Source organism: Esox lucius, chromosome 16, assembly GCF_011004845.1.
Source record: "Esox lucius isolate fEsoLuc1 chromosome 16, fEsoLuc1.pri, whole genome shotgun sequence".
Lineage (NCBI taxonomy): Eukaryota > Metazoa > Chordata > Actinopteri > Esociformes > Esocidae > Esox > Esox lucius.
This window is the reverse complement of record NC_047584.1, coordinates 5,743,441-5,761,730: the sequence shown is the minus strand read 5'-3', so window position 1 is coordinate 5,761,730 and position 18,290 is coordinate 5,743,441.

Sequence of the window (18,290 nt, the reverse complement as noted above, 5' to 3'; positions counted from 1 at the left end):
GGAACGTCTTTGCTGCTATCCCTGCATTTCAGTTGCACATGATACCCTACTCCTTCAATTTCATTGTACTGTACTTGTTCAATTACAATAAAGTTGAATCTAATCTAAGGTTGTCGTGGTTAATGTCAAGTTGTCATAACAAAGACATTGACAGGTTGTGTTGACTCAGTTAATGTCAAGTTGTCATAACAAAGACATCCATAACAATGTCAACCTTTCATAAAAAATGACATAATCAACCTAATGACAACATTCATAAATGTTCATAATGATTCTTACGTTTCATGTCATGGCTATGACAGTATCATGACAATGTCATGTCACTCTTATGCATACCCCTTCAAATAAAGTGTTACCTACAGTATTTGTACCAGTTCAATTACAATAAAGTTGAATCTAATCATCTAATCTAATGACACAGCAGATGCTAATTGGCCTAGTTAGCTCTAGCCAGGCCAACCTCATCAAATCCATGACCACTACCACATCTACAACAACAACTTCAGTTACTCCTACAGGTATAACAACCAAAACTCCAACTTTAGCCAATTCTGAAACAGTTGGTGTTGCAGTGATTAGAACCAGAGTGGCTCAGACGCCGCAGGAAACAAGTATGAATTGTTTTGATTGCACTTGTTTTTCATTGCAGCCTAAGATGTGCATGCTCCTTAATGTAAAATATACCAACATGCACAGTGAATTCAGTTATTTACTTTGTTCACTGCTATTGTTCATTACGTCCTACTAAATTTGTCTGTGATATTATCTTTGACTGAATCATTTGATTATTGTTGGAAAAAATAAACAAGGTTAATTTGTTGACATTACCATTTTCAGGTGTTCTATGATGGAAACATTAAACAGAGTGCAATTAAAGTAGAGGTTTTTTAACTGTAGTATTAAAAGGAAAGGTATACTATTGCTTTGACTATGCGTGTTGTAGAAAGGACATTATGTATTCCCTGTTAATAACTCATATTTGGTAATCCCATGTACAAGTTATTATAACTTAACAATGACCCCGCTTCCCTGAATGCAGTGGATTTATCCACCACAAATGTGACATTATTGAACACCCTACACACAGTCTCTTCACCATGAGAGTTAAGCACCCCATGGATCAGACAAGGCTATGGAATGTGGCAGCCAATCAGGAGGGAAAGTCCATTGATGGTCTGGTTGTCACCTTGCAGTTTGAATGGTGCTATATAATCAGAGACACAAAAACGCGGCCCCAGCCAACCAATCATCTCGTGTTCCAGAAAGTAAAATTACTGTAAAGCGACCCCTTCACCAGAATTATTGTTTTTCTTGTTCAGTTTTGGACTATTTGAGAATAACACACTAATACTGGACAATTTAGCATGATCCCAAATCCATCTCAGGTTAGAGGAAAAATCGCCCTCAGAAAAGTACAGAACTGCTTAGAATGATCTCCCACTAACCCAGACTGAACCACTGCATAAGCAATATCACTTTGGTTTCAATTGTGAAAATAAACACTGTTTTCCTTTATAACTACAGCTCTAGAAATAATTAAGATACCGCTGCAAAGTTATCAGTTTCTCTGTATTTACAGTTCATAGGTATGTGTTTGAGTAAAATGAACAGTTTTGTTTTGTTTTTATAAACTACTGACAACATTACTCCCAAATTCCAAATAAAAATATTATCATTTAAAGTATTTATTTGTGGAAAATAACAACTGGTCAAAATAACCAAATAAATTATGCATTGTTTTCAGACCTCAAATAATGCAAAGAAAACAAATTCATATTCATTTTTCAACAACAAAATACTAATGTTTTAACTTAGGAAGAGTTCAGAAATCAATATTTGGTGGAATAACCCAGATTTTTTATTTGTGCGTCTTGGCATGCTGTCCATCAGTCTGTCACATTGCTGTTGGGTGACTTTATGCCACTCCTGGCACAAAAATTCAAGTAGCTCGGCTTGGTTTGATGGCTTGTGACCATCCATCTTCCTTTTGATCAATTTCCAGAGGTTTTCGATGGGGTTCAGGTCTGGAGATTGGGATGGCCATGACAGGGCCTTGATCTGGTGGTCCTCCATCCACACGTTGATTGACCTGGTTGTGTGGCATGGAGCATTGTCCTGCTGAAAAAAAAACTATTCTCAGAGTTGGGGAACATTGTCAAGCAGAAGGAAGCAGGTGTTCTACCAGGATAACATTGTACTTGGCTTGATTCATGTGTCCTTCACAAAGACAAATCTGCCTGATTCCAGCCTTGGTGAAACATCTCCAGATCTTAACTGATCCTCCACCAAATGTCACACTGGGTGTGAGACACTGTGGCTTGTAGGCCTCTCAAGGTCTCCGTCTAACCATTAGATGACAGGTGTTGGGCAAAGCTGAATATTTGACACGTCAGGGAAGATGACATTAATCCATTCCTCTACGTTCCAATCTTTATGGTCTTTTGCAAACTTCAGCCTGGCTCTTCTCATTGATGAAGGGCTTTTTTCTAGCTTTGCACGACTTCAGCTCTGCCCCTAGGAGCCTGTTTCGAACCATCCTCGCCATGCACTTCACACCAGCTGCTGTTTGCCATTCTTTTTGTAGGTCACTTGATGTCATCCTACGGTTGTTGAGTGACATTTGAATTAGTTGACGGTCATCTCAGTCAGTGGACAGTCATTCTCGCCCTCTGCCAGTCTGTAGCTTTGTCCCCAATGTCTGTTGCTTGACCTTGTTCTTATTAACCACCATCTTTCAATTTTCAGGATGTAAGCAACCTGACGCTCACTGTGTGCCTCTGCCAGTAAAGCCAGAATTGAAACCTTCTTTTCCTCAGTCAAAGCTTTTCTTTTCAACTCTTTTGTCATGCTGAATCGGTATTTCTTTATTCAAATTACCTTTGAGGTACTACTTGCACTGTTTTTGCCATCCAGCTGGTCCTATTTCAAGAGGATAGTGATGACCACAGCAGTGGTTTTAATACTTTTCCTTGTTAAATTAGATTTGGTTCAGGTAATCACCTAATCAGTACCTCATTAAGTAAAATGAGGTGTGCCTGTGTTGGCATTTAACAGACACTGGAATGGAATGGCTGCCATACATGTAGAGATGCTGATTTAAGAAAAATTAGGAGTGGTCTCTTAATTTTTTCCAGAGCTGTATATGAAAGTCAAATACATGTTCCATACTTTTGCCCTAAACTGGCCTGATTTCATGCAATTTTGTATGTTTACCATGTTTTCATAATAAATATTTCCTAAAAGCATACTTCTGTCTAAGAAATTGAACCAAAATTCCTTTTCAAAGACCTTAATAACCTTTAGATTTTATTTGAGAAAATAGTTTTTTCTAAATGTCAATGAATATCAGTTCTTGCTATCACATAACCAGGAGGTAGTCCCCTACTAACAAGTTATATAATAAAATGTATCAATATTTATACATTTTCACAGGTATTCTAATCCTCATGGGTTAAAGAAAGATAACTGGTATTAAATATGTGGTTCTGGTTTTCATGTCCAGTGAAAAAACTGAATAACAGAAATTATATTTAAAATGTAATTGTTAATGCTCATGGTCAGTTTACTCAAGATGGTATTCATGACTGAAGGTCTGTCACAAATGATGAAGAGGATGGTTATTGGCGTATAGACTGTACGAGATTAAGGGCCTTCAGAGGAAAAAATTCTCGGCCATGGTTTGAGTCCATGCTGTCATATCATTCACCTCTTATCCTTAAAAGATATTCAAACAAAATTGAATATGAACTAGTTTTAATATAGAACTATTTCCATGTCAATCAGACAGTAATTCTATGTTATTCATTTATTCACAATATTGGTTACGATATCTTTAAATGTAGAATGCAGTACTATAAGTTTGTTTACATCTATCAGCCTGAACATCAACTCATTCCATCACCGCTAAGGACATTCATATTATTTTAAAAAGCGACATCATAAATAGATATTGGAGCATATTGTGACCATGTCAGTTTTCTCAAGCTGTTATGCAAGTTTATTTACCCCCTTTAAAATTTAGATTTAAACTGAGTTGGAATCTAATAAATATTAATGACTATGAGCTTGAAACGAAGCTGGTTGCCATCAGTGAAAACTCAGTGTGGAGCCACTGTAGAGGGAAGTAGAGAAAGATTGTTTTTGCTATTAACTGGTCCAGCATTTTTTTGGATTCCTTAACAATGCTTCCTGTATGGCAGGAAGCCGACTTGATTAAAAGAGACGTCCTACCTCGATGAGAACTTTGTTTTTTTGCCAAAAGAAACCTTTTAATCCTCTTTTGAAAACAAAGACACACTGCATAAATGGACTATTTTGGAGACCCTCCACCGAATGGCGGAAAGTGTTCAAGGATTATTTGCGGATCCCTTTTAATCTGTCAGTCAGCTCACTGCCTAATAAACACCTGCTGTGGCTCATTTTAATAAACCCCCTTCTACTCAGACAACAATCAGTCCTTATTTTTTAGGAGTTTAAAGGGGCAGTAAATCTAATTTTGCCATCCACTTTGATGGGTACACTAATGACTAAACAAGTGTTATCATAAATGTGTATTGCTATTTTGATAGATGTTGATCCAAATGTTGACAGTTGCCACATGTGATTGTTTTTGTGTGACATTGAAGTGTTATGCATACTAATGTAGTGAGGGGTGAGAGAGAGTGGTTCGAAGGTTTTACCACATAGAAGGTTACTGGGGGTACAGCTAGGGAAATGAGTGCAAGGGAACGTAACCTTAGCGATAAATAAATACAAATATATAATCTGACTCTATATTGTTAGTAAATAAATGTTATCGTAAATGACTATATGTTGGAAGTACTTAGTAAAGGTTAGCTACTCCTTTCGTCAAGAGCCTAACATTAAAATGACGTGTGTTTCTGGGTTCACCCAGACTGGTCAGAAACTCAGAACTCAGGGATGCCCACATTGGCATGTGTTCCCAGGTCCACCTAGACCCTGAACTCAGGGATGCCCACAATGGCATGTGTCCCTGGAACCAACCTAGACCCAGATCTCAGGGATGTCAAGTCTGGTCATTTCGACTTATGTATGTGTGTGTGATTATCAGTAGCCTTACAATCTTGAGAGTGAAGATGAATGAGTAGTACTAGTGAATAGTAATCTATATTCCAAAGTAAGGCAATGTATTCCAATTAAGTAATTAAGTTACAATACAAAACATAGTTACTTACAGCACGATTCAACGTCCTCCCAACTAGTCTAAAATCTACTCAGTATACCTAAGGACACACTATAGCACAAAGGTGTGCTATAGGTGTGCAATAAAGCATATCAGACAATTCAGCCCTTTATGGGGAACAGGGGAAATCCAAACACTACAGATACATGTCCACAATATCATATATTCAGTACATTCCTGTTTGCTCAGTTTCACACCATTCCAGGGGAGCTGGGGAGGGTGGGGCTGATGGCCAACACCTGTTGTTCCAGATCTTTAGAGAAGCAAATGTTGTTCAGGACCCCTGATTAACATCAACAAGGGTGTGTTGGAGACTTAGTGGAGTACATGCCCATGACATAGGCTAAACTGTCAAAAGAGGCAATAGAGGAGCAAACAACAGTAGTGTTGGATTTCAGTGGCTAGGAAAAACTCCCTAAGAAGGCCGAATTTTAGGAAGAAACCTAGAGAGGACTCAGGCTCAGAGGGATGACCAGTCCTCTTCTGGCTGTGACGGGTGAGATATTAAGAGTCCAATTGGAATAATATATACATTTCTCTGGGCTAAATTCAGAGTCTATTTGATTCTAGACTAGGTCAAAAGTATGACCAGATGGACAAGGACAGGGACAGCAACGGGCTGCCCAAACCAGGTACTCCGCAGGTGTGGACCAGGACCTCATCTCCTCCTAAAATGTAAAACTGGAGGAGACTGAGAAAAGTTAGAAGTGCATTGCTCATATCCCCCAGCACAATAATATAGCAGCGTAACACCTTGGAACTGAGAAGGGGGGGTCCGGCGACACTGTGGCCCTACCCGGGGGAGGCCCTGGACAGGGCCCAACAGGCAGGAAATCAATCCTGCCTAATACAATTATTTGCATTCTGCTATAGTCATTGGCCATTTACATTGCTTAGATTTGATGTTGGGTTTACAGGCTGAATGTTATTGTTCATTTTGAATTGGCACTTTAATGTGTAAATATTACACCAACCTTACCGTCACAGTCATCTTCAATTTCCCACGCACTCTCTAAACAAAAGCCTACCTGATGCTTTTTTTGGAAGCTATACAAACGTTTATATGAAGCTATTCAAACCGGTAGTTATATAAAGCAAGGAGGTGTGAGGATAAACTAAAATGTACACTCTACTGCAATGCTTACTCTATCATCTGCTACAGTTGATGCAATGGAGAGGATAGTGAAAATCAGTGGTTCAGGTAAACTTATTGGAGGGATCAGTTGATATGCCACTGTAATAAGGGCTTGTCCAAGAATCATGGTTGATCGGTCAGTCTATTGCTATATTTCCATATAAATCTATAACCTTAAAATTGTTTGTTTGATAAAAAATATATAATTGCTTTCCATTGTCTTAACAGCTGAGTGGATATTCGCTCTATGTTGCTTGTACACCTAATTAATAAATAGAGGGCTGCATGTTAAATCAAATTCCCTAATGCGGCACAATACCGAAGCATCTCCCTTGGTCCTTCCTCTTGAATTTGCTAAAAATAAAATCCTGAAAGTTGCTGAATGTTTTACAAATACATTTTTTGTAATATTGACAATACATAGCTTAGTCTGATTAGCCAAACCATGTCCTAAGTCCCCTTTTCTAGACCTTATGATAATATCCTCACAGATTACTAAGCTTACAGAAGAATTTAGAGTAGGGCAGTTCGCAGGTTCCCCTCACAACTCCTTCTAGCGTTGGGCTTATAAAATTTAGCCCACTGGAATACATGCAAACTGCCCCTTTGAATCTACCAATGACACCTTCAAAGCCCAGATTCTTCTTTGAAGATTTCCTTGCTGTTTCCTCTTCTCTGACCACACCTCTTTATTCAAATGAGCATGGTAATAATGCCAGTGCCCACCATTTCTCTCCCCAGGACGCATACCTCAGGGAAGCCTAATAGTCAGGCTTGACTGTTTCTAATGCCACAATCCTTAACGCGACTTGATCCTCTCCAACATTTTTTTATTCTATCTTTAACATGAGATCATGTTTATTGTAGACATTAGAACAGTATTGGAAAGACGGTGTGTATCTTATAGATTGGTGTTTGGGTCAGTGACTTAGACTGCTAGACTACTCTGGGCCACTCATCCAATGGTTAAAAATGAATCAGTGTAAACAAGCAGCCTTAAATCGTAAACTAGTTTAAATGATCATTTTTATATCATGGATGGTCCGTTCCCCTATTCATAGACATTTCTGAATGGTTACATTTCTCCAGACTTTGCTATCATTTAAATAGCTGATTCCTGCTTTAAAAAGAAGAAATGCCCCATACCCACTTTTAAATTTAATCCAGGACCTAAGAGTGATTATTAATGTAGCGCATAACAATCCCACGCTTTCATTCAATTTGCAGACATGGTTGTTTTTTGCAGAGATATGCATGTTGCAAAACACCTCCCCCCATTCCTGTATTATGCAAAACTATGAAATCTTTCAAGGACAGACAAATTCAGTGATAAGAAGTGACTAACCTTCCCACAGGACAATAGTTTGCATCAGCAGCAGAAAACAGGCCAACTGTTAGGTTATGATTGGTAGAAACGATCACCTCCATCTTGTGACCTCCACAGGGGATGAGAGTACATTAAATGAGATTGTAATTACATGAATTGACAAATAGTCATTTGGCCCTTAAATCAGTTACCCTGCCAGGACTCCATTATTCGAGAAATAGGGGTGCTTAATTGATATTGCTGCAGTGTTTTGCATTTCCATTATGTCTGATTTCTTTGCCGCTTATCTCTTAATTGTGGTTTTGATGTTAATCAGATCGGAAATGTTCGTTCAAAGCAGTGCCTGGATGGACTGCTATTGATTGTTGGCCTTTATTTGTCGCACATGCTATACCAGTGAGACTTCAAAACGACCTTAGTGTAATTTGGCCTAGAGTGATATGATTATGCATTTACATTGATCAGCCATAACATTTTGACCACCTGCCTAATATTGTGTAGGTCCCCCTTTTGCTGCCAAAACAGCCCTGACCCGTCAAGGCATGGACTCCACTAGACCTCTGAAGGTGTGCTGTGATATCTGGCACCAAGATGTTAGAAGCAGATCCTTTAAGTTCTATAAGTTGCAAGGTGGGGCCTCCATGGATCGGACTTGTTGGTCCAGCATATCCCAGAGATGCTCGATTGGATTGAGATCTGGGGAATTTGGAGGCCAAGTCAACACATTGAACACGTTGTTGAGTTCCTCAAACCATTCCTGAACCATTTTTGCTTTGTGGCAGGGCGCAATATCCTGCTGAAAGAGCCCAATGTCATCAGGGAATACCCTTGCCATGAAAGTGTGCACATGGTCTGCAACAATGCTCAGGTAGATGGTACGTGTGAAAGAAAAATCCACATGAATGGCAGAACATTGCCCAAAGCATCACTATGCCTCCGCCGGCTTGTCTCCTTCCCGGTCATCCACATGATGTAAAAGGAAACGTGATTCATCAGACCAGGCCACCTTCTTCCATTGCTCTGTGGTCCAGTTCTGATGCTCACATGCCCATTGTAAGTGCTTTGGGCAGTGGACAGGGGTCAGCATGGGCAACCTGACTGGTCTGCGGCTATGCGGCCCCATACGCAACAAATTGTGATGCAGAGTGTGTTCTGACATCTTTCTGTCAGAACCGGCATGAACATTTCCAGCAATTTTGAGCTACAGCAGCTTGTCTGTTGGATCAGACCACACGGGCCAACATTCGCTCCCCACATGCATCAGAGAGCCTTGGCCGTCACTGACCCCGTTGCCGGTTCACCGCTTTTCCTTCCTTGGATCACTTTTGAAAGGTACTGACCACTGCATACTGGGAACACCCCACAAGGGCTGCAGTTTTTGAGATACTCCGGTCTAGCCATAGAAATTTCACCCTTGTCAAAGTTGATCAGATCCTTATACTTGCCCATTTTTCCTGCTTCTAACACATCAAACTTTGAGGACAGAATGTTCACTTGCTGCCTAATATATCCCACCCACTGACAGGTGCCATGATAACAAGATTATCAGTGTTATTCACTTCACCTGTTAGTGGCCATAATGTTATGGCTGATCGGTGTAAATCAAGATAATTTCAGTTAATCATGTGTCATATTCACTAATTGTGCAATGTACTGTATATGCAAATAAGAGATTCAAAGTTTATTGGATCAACTATTTAACCGGATAATATTTTTCTACTGAAGAACATTTTGGGTAATAATCATTAATGAATAAATGAATTGACATGGATTGATGACCTATTAATGCATCTATAAAGCCTTGATTATGTGTGCGTGTGTTAGTAAACATATAAACTAATTATTATTAACTGTTGGAACACATATCAATAAACCTTAACTAATACATTAAAACATAGTGTAAACTAATAGTTAATGAATGCATCTACAAATAATTAACTGTGTGTGGTTGTGTCAATAAACGTGTTACCAAATGAATAGGTAACTAATAAAGGACATGTTAAAAAACATAAATCAATACATTAATATCTTGCAATCCAAATCTTAACTAATGCAAATTATGATTGGTGTGCACATGTTAATAAACAAAAATATGTCTAGCTAACTGCTGAATGGCCCAATAACAAACATTAATTCATACATTAATTTAAATGATTTCATGATGACATAATGCAACTACAGATTCATGATTTGGTGTCTTTCATCATAGCAAAAACAATTAAACGTTTATTATTGAACATAATCAGTTCAAATTAAGTAATTTCTTAGAAGGCAACATATAGAATAACCCGAAGTCCTGTAACAAACAACACCTTTCCCCCAACTACTGTCATTTGTTGTTGAATACTGTCCAGTCACAGAAGCCAGGTTTTTGTCCTTACTTGTTACTTAGTTACTTGTTACTTACTTACTTGCTTTTTCATGTGTTCATAATGGCCAATAATAGCTGTTGTAAATCCTGTCTATTACTTCTTGTTGATATGTCATGACGTTCAAGAACTCATGTGTTACACTCCAAATGTATTGCTTAATTATCACGTCTGTAATGCTCACCTCATATATATATATTTCATTCATCGTTTATTAAGGCTTTTAGATGATTATAAACCATTACTTACTGTAAATATTAGTTAAGTAAATGTATTATCCTTATTGTAAAGTCACAACTATTCATTAGTTTAGTAATTGCTGAATAGAACAAGCAGTTGGTTATAAATAATTTCTCATTTACAATTAAGTAATAGTAGCTTTGTGATCCTTGAAAAATGTAACGTCATAACTATGTTTTCATTGCTTAAAAGCACTTGCAGACAATAATAATTTGTTTGATTACAATTAAAGATTAATAAAATGTAAGATCTTTATAGCAAGGTTGTCACGATGCAACAGGGGTTGCAGGACACAGGCACGAAGGTTGCTTAAACAAAAAGGTATTTTAATAAACAGAATTAGTTCAAAAACCAAACACACCAGGGTAAAAAACAAAAGCCAAATCCAAACTGAGCAAAAACAGAACCTAACAAAGGTAATGAATTTCCCAAGGATTACATGCATGTCTTTACCACAAATGCTCATTACCATTAGGTTTACCCAACTTTGTAATGATATTGAAAATAAAATATTTTTTAAAGATGAAGCTTTCTAGAACCATTATAAAATTACATGTACAAATTTACAGCTCTGCTGATCTACAAATGAAACACCTTATAAGTGGAACATGTGCCATATTTCCTTCAACAATCTCCCAAGTAGACCATCTCTGTGGCGGTTGCCAAGCCAAAAGGTTCACTCAATTAGGCAGGGGTGCTCCTTTAGCATGAACTCAGTACTGTTCCCTCTCATCCGCCATACACACCCTTTAAAGTAGACCAGGCTCTCTCTAGATATTGTGTATGGCCTCCTGTTCTTGGGTCCATAAACCATCGATCGTGGTTCACTATGCTGATAGCCAAGCCTGGTGAGTATGCCTCTAAAAGCCCGCCATTCATCAGTGATGATTTGGCTTCCAGGATACATATGCTGCTCAATTAAGGGTACAGGTTGACGTCTAGACCTACGCTTAACCAGTCTCAGAATGGGCCTCCTTCTTCTTTGTGAAACACCAAGAATCCCGAACACCCACTTTCTTCCAGCCCATGTCTGTGCAAACCTTCCTTTGTCGATTAATGGAATTACCATCACACCATTCAAAGAAATATTGAAGAAATATTGAAAAAGTTTATTCATGTCAATGGTTTAACAAACATCTAAAAATGTTTTTTAGTGAAAGCTAACTATACATATTCATACACTACTTTGTATAAAAAGTTTGGGGGTACATTGAGAGATTACCTTATTTTTGTTAAAAATCTGATTTTTCATTTAAAGTTTAGACAGTTAATGTTGTAAATGACTACTGTAGCTGGAAATGGCTGACTTTTAATTGAATATTAAAATATCAGCAACCATCACATCTGTGTTCAATGGCACATTGTGTTTACAAATCCAGGTTTATCCTTTTTGTTCATCCTGTTTGATTTGCTAAGATTTGCTAAGTTAATTAAAGGCTAATTGACTGACACATTTCAGAAGAAAGTTATTTATTTCTGGCAATTTTGAGTCTGTAATTGAACCCACAATTGCCAATTCGGGCTAGTTGTATTGCTTCTTTCAGCAAAACAGTTTTCAGCAGAGCTAACATAAAAAGGTTTTCTATTAATCAATTCTGGTTCAGAGAAATTAAGATTATTTTGCAATAAATTGCCAAGAACATTAAGACTTTGTACAATGCTGTGTACTACTCCCTTCACAGAACAGCACAAACTGTCTCTAACCAGGATAGAAAGAGGAGTTGGAGGCCCTGGTGTAGGACTGATCAAAGGGATAATACATTAGTGACTAGTTTGAGAAACAGATGCCTCAAAGTTCCTCAACTGGCAGCTTCATTAAATTGTACCCACAAAACCCCAGCCTCAATGTCAACAGTGAAGAAGGGTCCTCGGATGCTGGCCTTCTAGGCAGAGTTGGAAAGAAGAATCCATATCTCAGATTGATAAAAACAATAAATAAAAAGAAAACATTAATGTGGGAAAAAGAACACAAACACTGGACAGAGGAATATTGGAAAAAAAAGTGTTATGGAAAGACAAATATATGTCTGAGTTATTCAGATCACAATGAACATTTGTGACATGCAGACCAAATTAAAAGATACTGGAGGAGTGCTTGACACCATCTGTAAAGTACGGTGGAAGCAATGTGATGGTCTGGTTGTGCTTTGGTGGTGAGATTTGTACAGTGTTAAAGGGATCCTGAAGGAAGTCTATCACTATTGCAATGACATGCCATACCCTTTGGTCGATGCTTGATTCGACACAATTTCCTCCTGCAACAGGACAATGATCCAAAGCACAGCTCTAAACTATGCACTTATTTGGGGAAGAAGCAGTCAGCTGGTATTCTGTCTATAATGGAGTGGCCTGCACAGTCAATGGATCTGAACCTTATTGGGCTGCTGTGGGAGCAGCTTGACCGTAAGATACGTAATAAGTGTCCATCAAGCCAATCCAATCTGTGGGAGGTGCTTCAGGAAGCATTGGGTGAATTCTCTAAAGAATACAAACTGACAACTAGCATTCCAAATTTCAGCAAGGCTGTAATTGATACAAATGGAGTATTCTTTGAAGAAAGCAGAGTTTGTTGTTATCATAATCACATATTGTTGTTATCATACTGTACAGTAGAAAGCCACCTACCTTTCATTTAGCAACTTTCATTTATATTCTACGTTGCTTTCATTAATCTGCCATACCGACTTCTATTTATTAATCATGACAAATTCCCTGTGTTGTCCAAAAACCTGGCCCTTTTTTCTGACATATGCCTTCATTGAGTGGCGACAGACTCTCCCCAGTGTTTTTGCCATCTTGGAGAGTGTTTGAGAACTTCAAGTAATCCGTTCACTGAGCATATCAATTTGCCTCAAGCAAAGCTCTTGTGCAAATCTGCTGAAAGAAAAACAATGTTTTATTATTGTGGTTGAAGATGTTAAACTTGACCTTACTGAGATGGTTTATGATTGAGAGAGATGTAGGAACTGTAAGGTAGTTGCTTCCAATAATAAAGTTTGCTACTTGTAGACTTCTGCAAGAGCCCACTGCTGCAAAATTCTAGCAGGCGCATGTGCACAAGTCCAGTTGCTACATAGTAAATATAACTTTACATCACATCATAACTCCGAAATTGTGTGCCAAAATCTTTAAATGCGCTACATAATTTATGGACACTATCAGTAGATGTAGATGAATTTCATCCAATTGAATGGGGGACATTTTGATATCTCAAACAAAGATCCAGACCTTGGTGACTAAGTTGTTGATCTTCCTCTGTGTGTTTGCCTTCTGCAGACCCTGAAGGAAATCAACAGATTATTGGAATATAAACAACAATTATTGGGACAACGTTTCTAAAAACTATTAATTGAGGTATAAAACAATCATGTTAATTTCTACTGATGATGTAATTATAACTTTTTATAAGTGTTTTTTTATGCATCGTATCATAAAACAATGAATTTTACCAAAGAACATGACAGTCATCAATGGTTGTTATGTTTATTAACAAATACAGTACCCAGTTATTTTCACTTACAATAAATCACTTCATAAATTGCCCATGTGGTAATAGAATTGTTTACATTTAGTTCATTAACCTCCAGATTTGTAATTATACTGACACACACTACCTACCCTTATAATGTAACACATAGTACATATTACCTACCATTCACACTATTTTGTTTGCATTTGGTCTTAGCTTCATTCTATGGTGGCATCTTCTGCACTTCATTTTGGCCTTGAGCAGATGTTTTTTTTTTGCAGCCACTTGACTAACTTTAGGGTCGTTTTTGTTGGGTTTTCCACCAACGAAAGTATTTTCTCTAATAGCATCTACACTGTTCACTACTAATGTATTATTAATATAACTAGTAATATAACTTTTTTATTAAAACTTTTCGATCTCTTACCTAGCTTGTCTTTCTTGGTACTAGACCATTCAAATAATGACATCACTTCCTGACAAACTCCCGCTAAGTGTCCACTATGTTCCAAAAAACTGCAGTCTACTACGTGAACACTCGTTTCGTCTTCGTGCCCGCATCTGCATACGTATCAACGTGTTGCACACACGAAACTACGAAAAATAAAAGTTTAATCGCAATCGCCCGCAGACAAGGCAGAAAAAGCGAGGTATGGAGGAATAGACTATGTGCACCAGCGTAGTGGCGAACTTCCGCTTTTGTCTAGAAGTCGGTATGGCAGTTTTCGGTTTACTTAATAATACTCATCCGCATTAGTAAACACCTAAACTCACAACAAGATGAGTGATGCTGTTGTACGAAAAAAATGAAATATAATGTACGTGACTCCTTTAAGTTTCAAGGTACAAGTGGGGCATCATTTTAATCAGGAGAATGTCCTCTTTTTAATTAAATATGGCTTGCGCCATTCAATTACTTCAAATGCTAGACTAGAAATAGTCAGAAAAGGCGATTTTTTTATATACATATATACTTGCGCCATTCAATGACTTCAAACGCTAGACTAGAAATAGTCAGAAAATATGATTTTTTTTTATATACTTCCACGTAACGCAGGTTTAAGCGCAATTAATATCATATAAGACCAGATGTTTACTTCCTATGCCAGTTGTTATTTTTGAGTTTTGTTGTGAAATGAGGTTACAGTAGCAAAATAAAAGCGGAGACCTAGTTTTGGTGCTTTTTTGAGGCTGTGGAATTTTAAGCTTCATTCAGGTTGAAGAGGCTGAACGAAGGTTCGTTTCAATTCACTTGCTATGGGGACGTGCTAGTTTTTGAGGCTAGGGTGAATTTTTATGCATTCTATTGTCCTGCCTAATACTACACTAAAAAGGAACATGTCGCTAATTAGCTTAGCCGATAGCCGGCTGGCACACCACAGTAAACTACTTACCCTCGTAGTTGTGCAGATAACTCGATACGTAGAATTTGAATCCCTTGTTCCGCTTGCTTGTTGGAGCAGGGGACCAGGCATCAACAATTCGATCACTAATGCTTATTTTAGGCAGGTCTTGGAGACATCTACTAAAAACTGACATTTTGGGCGACGCCGGTGATCGCCTTAAGTAAACCGGAAAATGATATGCCGACATCTGGCAAAAGCGGAAGTTCGTCCATACGCTTGTGCACAGAGCCTATTGGCCGACAATCAGGTAATTCTGTAGCATCAACTTGCATGCAGCTAAAGTTTGCAAGGCTTTCCAGTTTGACGTAAAATGCTTTTATAAATGTTTGTGATCAAAGTTGTCTTAGAATCAATTGTGATATATATATTACAATTATATGAAATGTGTATATATATATATATATATATATATATATATATATATGCTATACACATATACAGTATCTCACAAAAGTGAGTATACACCTCACATGTTTGTAAACATTTTATTATACCTTTTCATGTGACAACACTGAAGAAATGACACTTTGCTAAAATGTAAAGTAGTGAGTGTACAGCTTGTATGACAGCGTAAATCTGCCCTCCCCTCAAAATAACACAACACACAGCCATTAATGTCTAAATCGCTGGCCACAAAAGTGAGCACAGCAGAGCTTCACAGGTTGCCACCATAGACTGTATATAAAATGGACGACGCCCTTTCGCTCTTTTCCATTGGTGAAAAATGAAGCCGCCAGTGTCCCGATACGGCGCGGACATCTTGGACTTGCGTCTGCGCAGATAGCGATCTTGGGACCAGTTCTGCGCAGTAGTTATGCGCAGTAGCGAGCAGGAAGTAAAGCCGTAAAGCCGTGAAATCAACGGCCCCTCCCCTGTGCCCCGCCCTCACTCTCCCTCGCAGAATGCGCATACCGTAATCAATCGCAAGTCCAAGTACAGTACAACCTTTGCTTGTTAAACCTAGACGATATGTTATAGCCTAACTTACATCATGTTTAACCTTAATTTAGAATAGGCCTAATACAAAAATAATTGGTAAATTCTAGCTAACGATCACCTGCTAGCTATTAACGAGGCTTGTTGTCTTTTAGCTAACGTTAGCTAGCCCATTACATTTATTTACTAATTAAATAGCTTATAAATTTAACTTACCGAAAAAAATTCAAAGATCGATTGGAAATGCCAGATTGATTAGCACAATGTACTGCAGAACGACCCATTATGTCCGTGTGAAATTATATCAATTATAGAAATTTAGAGATTAAATGTAAAGCTCCAATCTCCTCAGTCCTCCGAAGGAGGATGGCGCTTCAGTGGCTCCTTGGCTCAGATAGCTGTCAATCAAAGCTGTGAATCACGACGTCACACCACCGTTTTTAGAGCATTAAATAACTAACTAAAAACCAACTTATTTTAAAAACAAACTCTTGAATTTACATTAGCGTGATACAAACTACAGTAAATGACAGAAACCAGCTTCGGAAAAAAGATAATTGAAGGGTAATTTAATTGTTTAGTTGGTCTCGCGTCCCATTGAATAACATGGGGAGGGCGGGGTTTATGACCTATACTGGGACCACTCACCAGGGGGCGATCGAGACGTTTTGGCTTCACTTTTCAGGGCTTGTGCGGCACGCTTGGTTGCCACTGGAGTCCTCATCCACTCCTCCATGATGACAGCACAGAGTGGGTGGATGTTAGAGAGCTTGCGCTCCTCCACCTTCAGTTTGAGGATGCCCCACAGATGCTCAATAGGGTTTAGGTCTGGAAACATGCTTGGCCAGTCCATCACCTTTACCCTCAGATTCTTTAGCAAGGCAGTGGTCATCTTGGAGGTGTGTTTAGGGTCTTTATCCTGTTGGAATACTGCCCTGTGGCCCAGTATCCGAAGGGATGGGATCATGCTCTGCTTCAGTATGTCACAGTACATGTTGGCATTCATGGTTCCCTCAATGAACTGTAGCTGCCCAGTGCCGGCAGCACTCATGCAGCCCCAGACCATGACACTCCCACCACCATGCATGACTGTAGGCAAAGACACTGTCTTTGTAACTCCTCACCTGGTTGCCGCCACACACGCTTGACACCATCGGAACCAAATAAGTTAATGTTGGTCTCATCAGACCACAGGACATGGTTCCAGTAATCCATGTCCTTAGTCTGCTTGTCTTCAGCAAACTGTTTGCAGGCTTTCTTGTGCATCATCTTTAGAAGAGGCTTCCTTCTGGGACGACAGCCATGAAGACCAATTTGATGCAGTGTGCGGCGTATGCTCTGAGCACTGACAGGCTACAGTGCAGCGTACAGTGGAACCTGTCCTGTTAAACCACTGTATGGTCTTGGCCACCGTGCTCCAGCTCAGGTTCAGGGTCTTGGTAATCTTCTTATAGCCTAGGCCATCTTTATGTAGAGCAACAATTATTTTCTTCAGATCCTCAGAGAGTTCTTTGCCATGAGGTGCCATGTTGAACTTCCAGTGACCAGTATGAGGGAGTGTGAGGGCGATAACACCAAATTTAACACACCTGCTCTTTGTAACACTAACGAGTCACATGACACCGGGGTGGGAAAATGGCTAATTGGGCCCAATATGGACATTTTCACTTAGGGGTGTACTCACTTTTGTTGCCAGCGGTTTAGACATTAATGGCTCTTTGTTATTTTGAGGGGACAGCAAATTTACACTGTTATACAAGTACACTCACTACTTAACATTGTAGCAAAGTGTAATTTCTTCAGTGTTGTCACATGAAATGATATAATCAAATATTTGCAAAAATGTGAGGGGTGTACTCACTTTTGTGAGAGACTGTATATGTATATAAGCTTCTTAATTTGCATTGTGGCAATGTCATGACGATTACCCTCTCAGTGGGACATCAAGGGTTTAAAAAACTGCCTGGTTGAGGTCACAACATTTGACTATATAAAATGTATATGCAGGTACACAGGCTGCAGCAGCACCCACCTTCCATGCTGTATAGGCTAAATGCTGAATTGGAATTTTGAAAGCTGAAGGCACACAACCTGCCGGAGAAAGTTCAAATGAGAGAGACTTTCTGAGAGCTCAGCTGGCAGACAGTGAGTTTTTTATTCATTCAATATTTTTATGATGTACACAATTGATAAACAATTTCATAA